Raw genomic sequence first — 16,513 nt, 5'->3', positions numbered from 1 at the left:
CCTCAGGGCCTTTGGACCTGTAGTTCTCATTGCCAGGACTGCTCCTCCCCTGGATCTCTGCGGGGCTCGTGCCTTCTCTTCCTTCATGTATCAGCTCGGATGTCATCTCCCCAGAGAGGCCTTGGTGAAGTAACTCTCTCACTTGCTATCCTGAGACCATCTTTCGGGGTTTCATAGCACTTCGTCATGTAGGTTCCATGAGGGGGCAGGGACTATGTCTCTCTTGATCACTTATGTATCCCCAGCTCTCTGGTATACAGTAAGTGCTCAATGAATGTTTGTTGGATGAATGAATACGTAAGGCTTTCCCCAGTGGGGAAGTTGAGGAGACTTCTCAGAACGAGAATCATGGATTCAGGGAACATTTTTGAGACATCTCAGTGTGAAGCTCCTAAAGACAGTCACAGCCAGCATGCCCATTGTACAGATGCAGAATCTGAAGCCCAGGAGGGGAGGGAACTGGCCCTCAGGCACACACCCCTGTTGGCAACAGAACACACCAGGCCTCCTGCCTCTCAGCCCTCAGCTAAGGGCTTGGTCTCAGTCATGGCCTTATAGAATCCTCCTGATAGTCCCTACCGTCTACGGACCTGGCCACACTGGCTGCCCCTCCTCCCAGCCCTGCACCAGCCTTGCCATCTTTCCCTGCCCCTTATGGGGAACTCTTCCAGACCTGCTGGCTTCTGGAAAGCCCAGCAGGAAGCCAAAAAGCCACAGCCTTTTTCCCTCTGGGATTTCCCTCAGTAATTGTAGAGGCAAGATCACTGGGCAAGGGGTCTGTGCTACCTCTGGGGTTCAGCCAAGGGTGGCCTGGGGCCCAGAGGCATCTCCCCACCAGCCTCTGTTCTGAGTCCTGCCTCCAGAAGATTCTAGAGGAGAGGCTTGAGGATGGGATCAGGCCAAGGGTCGCAGCTCAGCATGGTGGGGTGGCCTTGGGACAGCCTCTTCTTTCTCTGAGCCTCAGTTTCCCCACGTAAAAAAGGGACAAAATCACCAACAGTGCAGTGAAATAAATGGAAAATCTTTCCTTGCTTCTGCAAGAAAATACCAGCTACCACAGTTTGAGCACCTACTGTATGAACGTCTCTACATAGTTTAATTGCAGCTTTCAAGCCTTCCAGAAGAGAAGCCACAGTAAGATACGCTCACAAAAGAACCCTGAGAGTACCCCTCCCTGACATAAACACTCCGTCCACAACGTGGATTCTTACTATGATAATGCACTTGGGCATTTCTTGTTCTTGTTTTTTCAATGGTGGTTGTGACTCACTAAATTGCTTCTTTGACCTTTGGTTTGAAAAGCACTGCGTTAACCTTACACTTAAACCTCACAAAAGCCTAATAGAGAAGGACCATTAATACCATTTTCTGGATTAGGAAAGGGCTTCAGAGGGTGGCAGCTGGTTCAAGAAAGTGACAGGTCTTAGTCGCCAAGCCAGACCCCAAACCAGGGATAGGACCCTGTAAACCTTTCTGCCAACCTGGGCAACTTCTCTTTCTTGGCCCCAGCCTACTCCTCTCTTGGTTTCTGTAAGCAAGATGTCAGGTTAGTAGAACAGATCCCAGGGATGAATTAAAATAACAAGCTGTGCCAGAGGAAGGGCGCCAGGGCCAGTAGGAGCAGGGAAGAGGTGGTGGGGGGAGAGAAGACAAAAAGGAAGGAGTGGGGAGAGAGAAAGAAGTTGGAGAGGGGGGAGGGAAAAAGGGAGGGAGAGAGAGAGAGTCTGTCTGATTTGAGAAAGGCAACGATATTTTGACTGGCTCAGTTCCCACCGGGATCTCTTCTAACCCTGCCTGCCAGAGAATCAATCCCAAGTGTCTTTCTATAAGATCTGATCCTGTCCCTCCTCTGCTTTAGAGTTCTCTATGGCTCCCCAATGCCTTCAGGATAAATCCATACTCCTGACTGTGGCTCTCCAGACCCTGCAGATCTGGCTCCTATCTTCTTCCCCACCTTCCTAGCCCCCGACCTGTGTTCTGTTTTCCCCGTCTCAGACGAGGTTGTTCCGAGGGGCCATGCATGGGCTCTGCTCTCTCCCTACTCCTCCTGCCCACGATAACTCCAGCTCCTCCTTCAAGGTCTCTTTAAAAATTAAAATTGGGGCACAGGGCCAAACCTGGCTGGCAATACCCACTTCCCCCGTGCTAACAATTGGGAGGGAAAGACTGACAAAGGTTTTTTTTGTTTTGTTTTGTTTTTAAAGGATTGTATTTTTTTTAGGGGCACCTGGGTGGCTCAGTCAGTTAAGTGTATGCCTTTGGCTCAGGTCATGATCCCAGGGTCCTGGGATCAAGCTCTGCATTGGACTCTGAACAGTAAGGACATGGGTGGGGTGGGTAGGTATGCGAGAGCTAAGAGGGGAAGGTAACTTCATATTCGGTGGCTTGAGAAGGTGATCTTTGAGCTGAAACTGACAGGGGGCTGGTCACCAAAAGATGGAGCAAAGAGCGTTCTAGGGTGGCTAGAGCAGTGGGATATGCCCAGCTCCACTCCAGCCCCCAACAAGTTCTCATCCGTCTTAAAGTGTGTGTGGTCCAGGCCAGGGTGGGCAGTGGCAGTTAGACCAGAGCAAAGTCTACTAAGTCCTCCTTATCAGTTTATCAGTGGCAGAACACTGGGCTCTATCCTTTCTGTGGGTGACCTTGGGGAAAGGTGTAAGAGACCCAAGATGAAAGGACCAGCAGTCTCTCCAGTAACCAGATGTCAGGAGAGGGCCATGCCTATCACCTTGAACATGATGTCTTTTCCCTTGTCATAGATGTGGCTGCATTTACTCACTGACTCCCACCTCACCATGGCCCACTGGTATGCCCCTAAGACCCCTGTGGCTTCCTTAACTTCATCTCATGCTTCACCCCTCACCTGCTCCACTCCAGCCACAGTGGCTTTCTTGGTCATCTCCTACTGTATTGAGCTCATTTCTGCTCCAGGGCCTTTGCACTGCAGTCCCTCTTCCTGGGATGTTCTTCCCCCATTTTGTGATGCTATCCTTAATCAAACCTCAGCTTCTTGGAAGGAACTGGGATTGCAGAGTAGAGGGGCCATTCCTTAAGGGTCTTAAACAAGAGTTTTCATGATACGGACATAAGGTTGCTCACTGCACCACAGTTTTATCAGATCAGAAAGTTTGGAAACAACCTCAGTGTCCATCAACAGGGGGAACAGTTAAAACAACAGTGGGCCATCCATACAAAAGAACATGAAGCAGCTGTGAAAGAGAGCAAGGTGGCCCAATACGCAGAAATAGGGCATAATTCTCGAGGTACGTGGTTAGCAAACAAAGCGAGATGAGAACATTATGTATACTCAGCTCCCATTTCAATAAAACAAGGAAAAAAGTCTATACATATAGAGGGATTCAGATTTGCTTATGTATGGATAAATTATTTCTGGAAGGGGTCAGAAGAAATTTGGAACAGTGGCTGCCTCTGGAGGGGAGGACTGGGGACAGGGGCAGGAAAAGGAATTTTCCCTGTGTGCTCTTTTGAACTCTGTGCCTTTTATACTAGGAAAATATATCACCTATTCAAAAAACTGACATTCCAATATTTTTAGGATTTTGACCTTATCTCTAAATGGGTTACACACACAAACAGCAGGGACACGGTGACGGGCACGAAGTCTATCAAACCACGCCATCCTGACATCCTCCTACTGGCTTGCTCTGAGAGAACACCATGAATCTCAGATATCAATACACAGATAAGGGGCGCCTGGGTGGCTCGGTGGGTGAAGCATCTGTTTTCCGCTCAGGTCGTGATCCCAGGGTCATAGGATTGGGCCCCATGTCAGGCACCCTGCTCAGTGGGGAGCCTGCTTCTCCCTCTTCCTCTGCCCCTCCCCCTGTCCTTCTCTCCGTCTCTTTCTCACTCTGTCTTTCTCAAATAAATAAATAAAATCTTAAAAATTATACATACAGATAAAGAACACAAATCCCGTGGTAATCTTATGCGCCTCACGCTTACACTGCATTGTAACGGTGGGTCAGAAGTATGTGTTTACTCAATTTAATATTTTAAGTGTACCATGATTTTAAGGATGTCTTCTTTTTTGATTTTTGTTTGTTTTTAAACAAATTAATATTCCAGGAGCCTCAGAAAACAGCAGTGTCCCAGGCTTCTCTTGGCCTGAGCGGAGCCTGTTGCAGTTCTCTTCATGGAGGGAGCAGGGAGGCTCGGAGGAAAGGACAGTAAATCTACAGTTCCACATTTAGCTTCTCCTAGGGGACCATGGGGACTTCACCAGGGTGCAGGGGCAGGGCCAGGCCTGCCACTGGGAACATGGGTCCTGCTGAATGTGGGCAAGAGGGAATTCCCAGCTGCTAAGGCTGGTCTTGCTACAGACCGGGGCGGGTGGTGGGGGGGCACCACGTGTTGGTTTTTTAGCTGCCTCTTCTGGAAACAGCCCCTCACAGTATGGAGCCAGAAGCTCCACCCAGTTCTGTCCAAATCCAAGGCCCAGACTTTTGAGTCACGACATCAAAGTGAGAGAGGCTGATTTAGCCGTGGCCGTGGCCTGAACTGAACCCAGGTCCAAGTTTCCCAGTGGAAATGATCAAATGGCCCTATGAATCATGTAGAAGACTTTGACTCGACGTGAAGCTCACCCTCTGCTGCCTTCGAAGCTCATGTCCAATCTGCATTGCACTTGATTCTCACGACTATTCTAGAAGGCGGCACAGCAGGCTTCATTCTCCCATTTTCCAGAGAGGAAAGCTGAGATCCAGAGTGGGGAAGGGACTTGGCTAAGGTCACATTGGGGGGGCAATGTCATATACGGTAGGGTTTTCAGTCTAGAGCTCTCTCGGAGACACTACCTGGAGGAAACCAGGGTAGGCCTTGCTTGGGGCCCTGGGCCCAGGGCACGGAGAGGTTCCTTCTCGCCAGGTGGGCAGAGGCCAGATGGTCTAGCCGGCTGTCCTGCTGAGCCTGGTGACGGGGGAAGCGTGACGAGCCACCAGCAACAGGGAATCACAGGATATCTACAGGCTCAGGGAGACCCATCAGATCTGCCTCCAGGCAGTATCTGACACACACATGCCCACATCTCACCTCAGATAGCCCGTGGGCCAGGCCACCACCCTTTCCTTCTGGAGGAATGTAATCACCTCCTTACTGTCTTCCTGCTTCTGTCCTGCACAGTAAACACACTCCACTTTCCACATTCCTCCAGAGGGGTCCTCTAGAACCTAAGCCATATCATTTACTCTTCTTTGTTCAAAACACCCCCATGTTTCCCAATACACTCAGAACCAAAGCCACAGCCGTAACAATGGCTCACGAGGCCCTGAGTGCCCGGGCCCCTCATCTCTTTGACCTACTTCTCTCCACTTTTCCTTTCCCTCCCTCCATTCCAGCCACACTGGCATTCTTGCTGCTCCTGAAACATACCAGGCACTCGCCTGCCTCAGGGCCTTTGTACTTGCTATTCTCCTATGCCTCTCTCTTTTCTTTGCCTGTTTCAGGTCTCTGCTCAATGTCACATCCCCCAAACAGCTTTCTTTGGCCCTTCTATTTTTTTTTTTAAGATTTTATTTACTTATTTGACTGAGAGATAGAGATCACAAGTAGGCAGAGAGGCAGGTGGAGGGGGACAAGCAGGCTCCCCGCTGAGCAGAGAGCCCGATGCAGGGCTTGATCCCAGGACCCTAAGATCATGACCTGAGCCGAAGGCAGAGGCTTAACCCACTGAGCCACCCAGGTGCCCCAGACCCGTCTATTTCAAATGGCACCGCCCCGATTAATACCTGTCCCCGTACTTCTGACATATTACATCTTTGGGTAGATATTATACATTTAATCATATCTTATTGTTTATTGTTCTTCCCTCCCTTATAGATTGCAAGCTCAATGAACTGTGGGGTTCTTGGTCCTTTTCTCAACAGCTATAACTTCAGTGCCTAGCAAGGGGCTGGTGTACAGTAGATACTAAATAAAGATTTGTCAGAAGAACAAATGTGTGGATTCCAGGTCTCCAGATGAACTCCACAGGGCTCTGAGTGGGCCAACAGGCTCTGAAATGCCTAATAGATCTTTCTCTCCAAGAAATGCAAACCCAGCTCCCCACTGGGGTTGGGCAGTTTACTTGCTGGGCACATGTCCGTGTCAGTACAGCAGTACTGGTCACTGTGTTTTTGTGATTGGAGGCAAAAATACACTCTGCTTTCTTACGACAGTCCAACAAACACAATGAGAACTTTCTGGAGCTCAGGGTAAAGTTTGTAGAGTGAAATCTACCTCCAAATGCGTGGTTTACAAGGAAGCAAAGAGGAACCAGGGATTATTTCTTTGTAAAAAGCCACCTTATGTAAAGGTGGTTTCCCTTGGGGTGGCTCCCATTTCCAAAAACTCATTATTATGCAGAAAATAAGTCATTCGTGATGATAGTTACCATTAACTGAGCAGTTATTATGGGGTGAGGCAATGTGGACTGCATTAGGTACACTGTCTATTCAATCCTCAAGACATCCTTGAATACTATCCCTGCCGGCGAGAAAAGGAATCCAAGGCTCAGAAGGTGAGATGCCGGGGCACCTGGGTGGCTCAGCGGGTTAAAGCCTCTGCCTTCGGCTCGGGTCATGATCCCAGGGTCTTGGGATTGAGCCCCGCATCGGGCTCTCTGCTCCGCAGGGCGTCTGCTTCCCTTCCTCTCTCTCTGCCTGCCTCTCTGCCTACTTGTGATCTCTCTCTCTCTCTGTGTCAAATAAATAAATAAATAAATAATCTTAAAAAAAAAAAAGAAAGAAAGAAAGAAAGAAAGTGAGATGTCTTGCTCGATGTCCCACAGCCACTAAAAGGAGACGTCGGGACTCAAACCCTGCTCTTCTTGCCCCAAATCCAAGACCAGATCTTCAAGGACCCTGGCACAGGCAACCTGCTGCTAAGATAGAGCCCATGCAGATGAGGACAGGCCTGCTCACCTGGCCTGAAAAAAATAAATCTTGGTCATCCAAATGGCAATCCCAGCCGGTCATGCAGCACTCTGAGGTCGGGCTGGGGTTACGACTCACTGTTGGTGTGTTCCTGGAAGATATCCAGAGAGCTCTGGCCATTTTCTCCTAAAAGCGTTGGTGAAAGGCAAGAGAAATTGTGTTTGGAAAGCCTTCTCTGGATTCCCTTAAAGCAGGTACTTGGGGGCCTAGAGCAGCTGCATGTGCAAGGTCCCAACTCATGTATGGGTCTGCCCTGTCTGAGAAGACATTGTGACTCACAGCTGGGCAAAAAAGCCTGGATTTCCAAGGGGTGTAGAACTGACAGGGTAGGGACTTGCTTCAGGCTTGTCCTCTGAGACAAAATGAAATTTGGCCCAAACCAACTTTGGTCCATATGAAATGGTAAGGAATGTCTTGTCCTGGGATGGGCCCTGATGGTTTAACAGTCCTGTGAAGCATTTTCTGCCAAAACCTCTTGACCCACTGATAGACCTTTCCAACCACGTGGGTCTTTTTTTTTTTTTTTTTTTTGACAGAGATCACAAGTAGGCAGAGGGACAAGCAGAGAGACAAAGGGAGAAGCAGGCTCCCCGCCAAGCAGAGAGCCCCACGTGGGGCTCCATCCCAGGACCCCAAGATCACCACCCAAGCTGAAGGCAGAGGCTTTAATCCACTGAGCCACCCCGTCTCCCCCAGCCACATGGGTCTTAAAGCACATTGCTCACCAATCCTCCATCAAGAGGCAAGCTCTATGCCCTTTCCTCTTGAATTTGGGCTCTGTAATTGCCTGTTCAGTAGACTATGGCAGAAACTATGTGGTGCCAGTTTCAGGACCCAAACTTTGAGAATCTGGCATCTTTCACTTCCTGTACCCTTGGAACCCAGTCGCCATGCAGTGAGGAAGCTCAAGCTACTCCACGGAGAGGAACAGACAGCCAGGAATTACTCCATGTTGTGTGGGGGAACCCCAGGTGAGCCGCCCCAGTGGACTTCCTGTGTGGAGCGCAAATGAACCAGACCCCGCCCCCTGCCCCCTGCCTTGCACATGCTGTATAAATGAATGCCTTTGTTTCAAGCCATTACATTTTGGGAGTGGCTTGTTACACAGTAATAAGTAACCAGGACACCTTCCCAAATATGAAGGACTTCCTGGGTCTTACAGGAACCCCAGATCCAGATGAAGGACTTTAGTTCCGGAGAGGCATGTCATTTGAAGGCAAGCTAATAAATCAGGCTGCAAAACTTCATCTGCTGACTGCCCGCCCCTCCGCCCCACGACTCCCCGGTCTCATCCACTGGAATAGTTAAGAGCAGTCTTGGGTAATCTTCCCTATTTGAGATAGAGTCCGCCGTCAAACACACCTTTAGATCCTCTGTGGTCGGGGTGAAGGGGACAAAGGTGGAGACTAGATGATTTCCCTTAATTCAGGATTTTGGATATTTTTCATGGAATTACCTGGTAGCTATAGTCCTGTTTGGAATATCAAAGGAAACAAGGCCACTATATAGGAAAGCACCAGAAACCTTTCCTTCTGCTCTTTTAATGATTGTGTGGGGCTGCCATGGAGATGAAACTGGAAGAGGTGGAGGAAGGCAGCCTGTAAAATCTCAGTGAAGGCCTCTTTTTCTAGGGCCTGGCCTGGCTCCATGGAAGTGGGTTTGTCATGTGATTCAAAAAGTCTCTAAAACTCTGTCTGCCAAACTGTCCCTCTCTCTGACTTTAAGTTAGCTAGAACTCCCGAAAGGCCCACGACAAAAGGACAGTGCCCAGGAAGCATGAAGAGAGGGGTCTGAGGACAACAGGCATTGCCTGCCTCATACCTGACAGTGCCCCAGAAGCTTTCATCAACATTAGCTTGAAAAATTCTTTCAGGAACCCAATGAAGGTGACTGGATATAAACTGTGGTCTACACGGACAATACTACTTCATAATAAGAAGGAATGAACTACTGGCACATGCTATAGCAAGGATGAACTTCCAGAACATGAAGAAACCAGACACAAAGGGCCACATATTGTAGGACTCCACTTCTGTGAGATGTCCAGAAGAGTCAAATCCCTAGAGACAGAACATAGATTGGCAGGTGCTAGGGAGTGGGAATAGGGAGTGAATGGATACGGGCATGAGGTTTCTTTGGGAGGTGTTCTGAAATTGCATTATAGTGATGGCTCCATGACTATGTAAATTTACTAAAAAATAGTGAATTGCATGCTTAAAAGGAATAGATTTTATGGTATATAAATTATTTCCCAATAAAGCCATGATAAAAAAGAAGAACCCAGGGAAGTCAGAGGTAGGATACAGGGGTGGGGGCTGGGGGGTGGGTAAGGCATCGTGGAGCATAGGAGATGAATGGTTACATACTGGTCAGAAGGAATAGAAACTGTGACCGTCTTGTCACTAACTGGGGAAATCACAGAGCAGAAGACTTCTGACTTCCTACTAGTCAGAAAGAGATTATACCATGAGTGGGATAAAAGCTGAGAATACAAATGATAATGGCTAACACTTATTAAATCTGATTCTACATCAGACTATATAAAGCATTTTACACATGTGGACCCTTTCGCTCCTCCCACCAATCCTATACAGAGGTGTTGGGAGACAATTTTCCACGGGCCTCTTGAAGTTTGCATGTCTTCTGAGCAAGAGATATGGAGAGCTTTATTCTGGACTGTTTTCTCAAGACTGTCGTATAGCAAACAGCCTTAGAAGAGAAAAGCTGCATCTCACTCTGGAGCAGAGGGCAGGGTTGTTTCCTAACCAGTATAATAAAGAATGTCTCTCTCCAGGGCAAAGCCTGGGCAGGTCTGCCTGGAGCCTCCTTATAAGACTGGGGGTTCCCTAAGCTTGAGGATCCCCAGTTGTGGCAAATCCAGGTGGTATGGCATCTCTTTGGGCTGTTTTGCAGTGTCCCCATGGAATTTAGGGGCAAAGAGAACTCATGGGAATGTGAACTCAGGCCACCTGACCCGCTGTGAGTAATAAAGCCCTTTGTCTCTGACCCAAGAGTCTTGTGTTTTCTCCCAGCACCCACGAAACTGGTAGGCTCACCTGTTAGCTTGTAGGCAAAATAAAATCTCAGATCCTCTGCTTTTCTTGACAGTGGGCACTCACATCACCCCCATTTTACAGATGAGGACTCTGAGGCCTAGAGAACGGAATGTTCTTGTTCAAGGTCACAGAGCTAGCAAGTGACAGAGCTGGGATGGAAACCCAGACAGACTGGGAAAAGCAGGAGACCTGAGGAGGGGATTGGTGAAGGCATCAGCTGAGAGTGATGAGAGCTGAAAGCTCCAAAGATACACAGAAGGTCGCACCTCTCAGCCTCCCAACCCCACCCCCCCCAGATGCTGCCTGTCCCCACATCCGGCTGCTGGGGCTGAGCAGCCAATTTGGGACGGCCGCGATATATTTAACGGTGAGTCACGCTCTCCCCCAGCAATCAGCAGTGGCAGGCTTGGAGGATGCAGGGAGCATCTCTGGGAATCCATGCCCGAGGGTCGCCATGGCAACCCCACCCGACTCGCTTGCCGGCAGCTGGGATGCCAGCGCTTGAATCGAGGCAGAAAATAGTCTCATGGCCAAGTGTGGCCAAGGACAGTGGCAGGCCTGCCACATGCTATCACCGGTGGGTTCCCCAGGAGTTGCTGCGGGGGTCGTGAGGACTTGGTGATAAGGAAGTCTCACAGGCATGCTGGTGAACTCGGAGTCTGCCCGTGGAGGCCTGATGTCCCTGGGTTCCTGGGATGAGGTACTTGACTTGAGAATTATTTTAGTGAATGCCATCTCTTTTTGCCTTGCTTGGTTCCTCTTGGTTTGTCTGTTCTCTCTCCTACCCATCCACTCTCACAAAGACCCTCCTCCGTCTGAGGCTTCTGACTGAGCTCCAGTACAACACCTAAAGACTACAGGCAGCTTGGGTTGTTAACCACAGATCTATCTTCCAGAATGATTCTGAAAACTTCAGAACATGGCCAATCAGCCACTCTCACATCCCCACAGCAAATATGAATATTCCAGGGAAAACAGTCTGGAATTCATTCATTCATTCATTCATTCATCAATTTGTCCTCTCAATTATTCATTCTGAATTAAATTCAGGGTCCTCTGGGTCCTCTGGAGGAACTGAACTTGGTTATCTCTCTATCCTCATCTCCTTCCACTCTCCCCTCTCTTACTCCATTCTAGCTCACCAGCCTTGCTGCTGTACCTTGAATGTACCAGGTACTTCCTGCCCCAGGGCTTCTGCACTTGTTCTATATGCCCGGTCAATTCCTCCCCCAGATAGCCGCAGCCTGCCTGCTTCACTCCCCTTAGGACTCCGCACACGTCTCAGAGAGATACCGTCAAGACCAGCCTGGGAGAAAGCACCCAATCCAGCCCCAAGGATATGGCCAAATATACACACCTATATATACACACAGATCGTGACTTACTTTCTTCCGTTGGTAACAAGGAGAGGGAAATTGAAAGCTAGTGACTTGTAAACAATATGGCCCACAGATAGGTTTTGTTTTGTCCAAACAATGTTTTGAAAACTTTGAACTAATTGCTAACATTTATAAAATTTGGGAGACTGCATTTTAAAATCCCACTTTTCCACTTCTCTTGGAAAACCGGAAGATCAAACTCCCCATTCGTGCCTGTGTAACAGAGACTGGGTGGGGCCGAGGAGTGGTGGCCTCTTCCCACCAGGCCTGAGCGCTCCAGCCTGCCGCAGGCCAACTGGCCCTCTGCATTCATTCACGCGGCCACATACAGGCTCCAGGAGTCTGTGCTCGGAACCCGGGCCTCCAGCCTGAGGTCTCTCAGGTCTTTCATTTGGGATGGAAGGAGCAGAGCATAGCAACTATTTTGCTTCAATCAGAAGAACTGCGTTTCTGGACTAATCCAAGCATCCTAGGTGAAGGCAGTGGAGAAACAAAGGCCCACAGGGGTGAAAATGTCGGCAAGCTGAAGGACTGCCAGTAAGTAGTCTGGCGTGGGAGGAAGCCAACAAAGTCCTGAGGGGCCCTGATACCTTGATAAATCACTTCAGCTTCTGAGGATAATGGGGAGCCACAGAAGATTCTGGAGCAAGGAAAAGAGACACGATCACAGTTAGCAGTGAGGAGGGGATGGGGGAGTGAGAATCACCCTTGATATCAAGTCTGGCTCAGGGCTCTCTCAGGACCTAACCCAGCATGGAATGCATACAGGGATGAGAGGGCTGCTGTCCCCCCCCAGCACCCTCAGCTCCCAGCTCCCTCCTGGCTGTCTTATAATAACAGTGTTTTCAATACGGACGTTCTGGGTCCCCTGTGGTGGATCTCTCAGTCATCCTTCCAGAGAGAAAACAAAAAGCCCTGTTTTTCCCCGTCTATTTTAGGCTGCTGCCTACATCTTTGTTCTTCGGGAGGAACACACGCTCCTGGGGGCCCCTTTCTCCGCTGTGGCCCGGCAGCCAGGTCTGGACCACCAGGCTGGGTTCTGTGTCGGGAAAGGACCAGCAGACGTAATCACGGAAGCGCGCCAGTGAAGCCGGCGGCTGCGCGGGGCGGTGGTGCCGGAGTCGGTGTCACTGTCAATGCCGGCGTCATCAGGGCCTGGACACGCGGAGGTGAGGGGAGGCGGCTCGCTCCCATCCAAGCGCTCACCCTAGACAGACCATCTTCGAGTGTTCCGAGCAGCTAGGGAAAGCCCACCCTCATTGTCCCCCGAAGATACTGCCTGGAGTCAGGAAGTCTACCCTGTATGGTATGTTCATGCCCATTTTACTGAAAGGAGAAGCAGAGACTCGGCAGTACGTGGACGGTTCCAGCTGACTTATTTTACAGAGGGTAAACTGAGGCCTGAAAAAGCAGCATTGTTTGCTTAAGACGGTAGAGCAGTTGGTCACAAGCTGAGACTGAAAAGACCAGAATGTAACATCTCGCAGAGCAGGTACTTTGTCTTGGTCATACCTCCATCCCCGTCACATAACATTAACATAACGATTGCCAAATAGTAGGCCCTTGATACATAACCTGTTGAATGAATAAACAACATTTCTGCAGCTCTATTCAGCTTTTACAAATAATCCTCACACCCATTCCCTGATTTTGACTGTCGTGATTATCTTCCAAGCCAGGAATAGCATTTGTCCTCACTTGGCAAGTGAGGTTCAGAGAGGTTTAGCTGCCTACCTGAGATCACACAGCCTGGAAGTGGCAATGGTGGGATCTGCATCCACAACATTTTACTGTGGGTTGGGCATCCCTTAGAATCTTTGGGGCAAGGAAGAGACCTTGGAAACCCCACCCAGGTGGTAAAAGCCTGGTCCCCAAGGACAACTCTGGCCTGAACTCTACTACACAATCTCAGGGCGGGGATGGGGGAGAGACTAAGAGAGCTGTTTCTCAAAATGGTAAACAGAGTTGCCCTCTGACCCAGCAGTTCCATTCCTGAGCATGTACCCAAGACAGCCACACAAAACTGTGTATCCACACAAAAACTTGTACATGACTGTTCGAAGACCATACTCATTATCTCTGAGAAGGGGGACAATCCAAACATCCAACCACAGAAGAAGAATAGACGAAGTGTGGTCTGCTCATACCACGGAGTGGGATCCTGGCATGAAAAGGGAGAGAGTGCTGACACCGGCCACAACATGGAGGAACCCTGATAACACGATGCAGAGGAAAAGCAGCCAGATCCAAGAGGCCACACAGTGCACAATTTCATTGATAGTAAATATCTGGAAAAAGCTAATCTATAGAGACAGAAAGGAAAACAGTGGTTGCCAGGGGCTGAGGCGAAGTGGAAATGGGGAATGACTGCTAATGGGTATGGGGTTTCTTTTTGGGGTGATAAAAATGTTCTAAAATTAGATTGTGGTAATGGCTGCACAACACTGTGACTACACTAAAAACAAATGAATTATACATTTTAAATGGGGGAATTCTATACCATGTGAATGATATCCCAACCAAACCAGTTTTTAAAGAGACCAAGAGGTGCATTTATTTCCATGACGACGGACTTTTAGAAGGGGGAACGCGCAAACGAGCAAACGTCCCCAGCATGGGCGGTCCTGTGCTGTTGTCCTGCATGTCTCGGGAAGGATTCCAACCCCAACCCCCAAGGATTCACCTGAGGGCTTCTTCCTAGAGAAATGATAATCTGCAGAGCACCTCTTCCAGGCAACCCTCCCAGATATCCCAACCAGGGACAAGAAAAGGAACCCAGTATGATGACTGGGCATTATTCCGTGTCTGGGTGCTCTGTTTGTGATATTTCACTAAAGCCATGCAACAGCCGTGCTGTGTGCAACGGAACATCATCACCCCTGTTAACCAGGCAAAGAAATGGAGGCTCAGAGAGGGGAAATGACTTGTCCGAGATCTCCCTTGCTGTGACCTTCACTGTTCCGGTGACGACTTCAGCCAGAGCATCCCCAACCACTGCTGACAGAATGATTCTCCACCTTTCATCAGATTTCATTTGAATGAAGCCAAACATCTTTCTCAGGGACCCACCTGTCAGGGATTCTAGGCTACATCGGGGCTGTTTTTCTAGACTCCATCCTGCTAATGCCTCGTGTGCTGCTGTGTACTGTGGACTCAGTAACCGCTTCTCAAATAACCCTGATGTTGGGGTTCAAAGAAGAAGACAAGGTTGCTGCCTTGTGAAGCATTCACATAAAGCAATTTCACAGACTTTCCCTCCTCAGCACTAAATGAAATGAAAGGCTCTCTCTTCTTCTGAAGCTTTAGGTTCAGTTTATAGGTCAGTGGAGAATTTCCCACCAAAGTGCACAGGCAGAGCTGCAAAGACACATCCTTTCATGTCTCCGTCTGTCCGTCTGCCATCTGTCCATCCCTCCATCCTCTTCCCATATATTCCATTCACCATTAATTCAACAACTATCTATTGAGGGCCTACTATATGCCAGGCACTGGGTTTGTTGCTGGGTACAGTGGAAGAAGAGCTAAAACAAGCTCCTTGTCCTCATGGAGCTCACAGTCTGGTGGAGGAAGAGAGGTCTTAGTAGACACATAAAATGTCAACATATATTGGGATGAAATGTCACCAAAGAAAAGTTCAGAATAATAAGGGGAACCTAATTTCTTTTGGGGAACAGGAGAGGACTCTATGAGAAACTGGATAATGTGGGATAAGTATGATTTATGATGTATCAATGAGGGATGCTCTTGGTTTAAGCAGAAAATGCTTACTAAAAGAGGTTCAAAGAAGCAGAGGATTTATTATCCCGCATAACAAAAAGTCCTGAAGTAGGGTTACCCCATCATCAAGGCACTCAACAATACCCTCAAGGGTCCAAGTTCTCTACCATCTATCTGCTCTCCCATACTCAGAGAACTGGTTCCATTCCCAGGCTGGTCACCTCATGGACTCAAGGTGGCTGTCATTGCTCTAACCATCACATGAAGACATGACCACACCCAAGAGGAGGAAAAAAGATCCACTCATTCTATCATTTCCTGAGATAGAGAAAACCTTCCCAGAAACTTCCTGGCAGACTTAGTGAGGTCAGATATCCATGCATAAACCATCACTGATAAAAGGGATGGGGCCACCATGATTATCTCAAACAAGAAATTCTTACCCAGGGGTAATTTTTCCCTCCAGGGGACACTGGGAGATATTTTTTGTTGTAGTAAGTGTGAATTGTGTATGTGTGTGTGTGTGTGTGTGTGTGTGTGTGTGTACGGTGGGGGGTGGTGTTATTGGCATCTACTGGGTAGAGGCCAGGATGCTGCTAAACATCTTAATGCACAGGACAGCCCCCACAACACAGAACAATCCAGATGGTAACAGCGCCAAGGTTGAGAAACCCTGCCTTAGATCAATCAGAATGAAATTTGAGTCATGAAGGCACCGGGCGGAAGCTGGTGGAGGATTTGGTTGGGAAAGGCTTCCTTAGAGGGTATAATAGTTCAGCTGAGTCTAGAAAGATGGACGTTGGCTAAAGCGGTCCAGGGAATGAGTCAAGCCTACCATCTGGCCATATGGATGAGCAGAAATGGAGACGACCTCCTCCATCTTGTCTGCCTCTTACAGTGGAATATTAGCCCACATGGCAGGGATCTCGCCTGCTCTACCCACTTTTTTATCCCCAGTCCCAGTTCAGTATCTGCCACAGTAGCTGTTCAACACTCTAATGTTCAAGAATAAGTGAATGGGATGAAGGAGATCCACTCTCGACAGTGAAATCCCAACTCGGGAAATATCCTGGCCGTCACACAGAGTGGACACTGTGGACACATTCTGGGATAAGCATGGGGAGCAGTCGGTCAGCACCAGCAAGACCCCACCATTACACAGAAGGACAGAACAGGGCACACGGAAGGGAGATCCTAGTCCAAGGTCACTCAGCAAGTTGGAGGCAGATGCAGGCCAGAATCCATGTGCCCCTTTCCTAAACCTGGATTAACACCAACTGGCAGATCCAGAATGATCATTTGGAGACACATGATTTGGCGGATCAGTTTCTAGTTGCTAAATCTATTTTGGGCCCCACATCCTTCCAAAGCTGTCTTTCTGGACATGACCCCGAAAGGATGTTGAGTGGGCCGCCACTTTGTCAGTGAC

At 48.9% G+C, this 16,513-nt stretch overlaps 1 protein-coding gene across 1 annotated transcript in view; it reads right to left on the bottom strand.

The window, feature by feature from the left end:
* The window catches only part of LOC111141780 (potassium voltage-gated channel subfamily B member 1), a 91,140-nt gene that overhangs the window by 31,787 nt on the left and 42,840 nt on the right, over nucleotides 1–16,513 (bottom strand). The window lies entirely within an intron of this gene.

Source organism: Enhydra lutris, unplaced genomic scaffold, assembly GCF_002288905.1.
Source record: "Enhydra lutris kenyoni isolate GAN:26980312 unplaced genomic scaffold, ASM228890v2 scaffoldscaffold6, whole genome shotgun sequence".
Taxonomy (NCBI): domain Eukaryota; kingdom Metazoa; phylum Chordata; class Mammalia; order Carnivora; family Mustelidae; genus Enhydra; species Enhydra lutris.
This window is presented reverse-complemented; position numbering and strand designations above follow the sequence as displayed.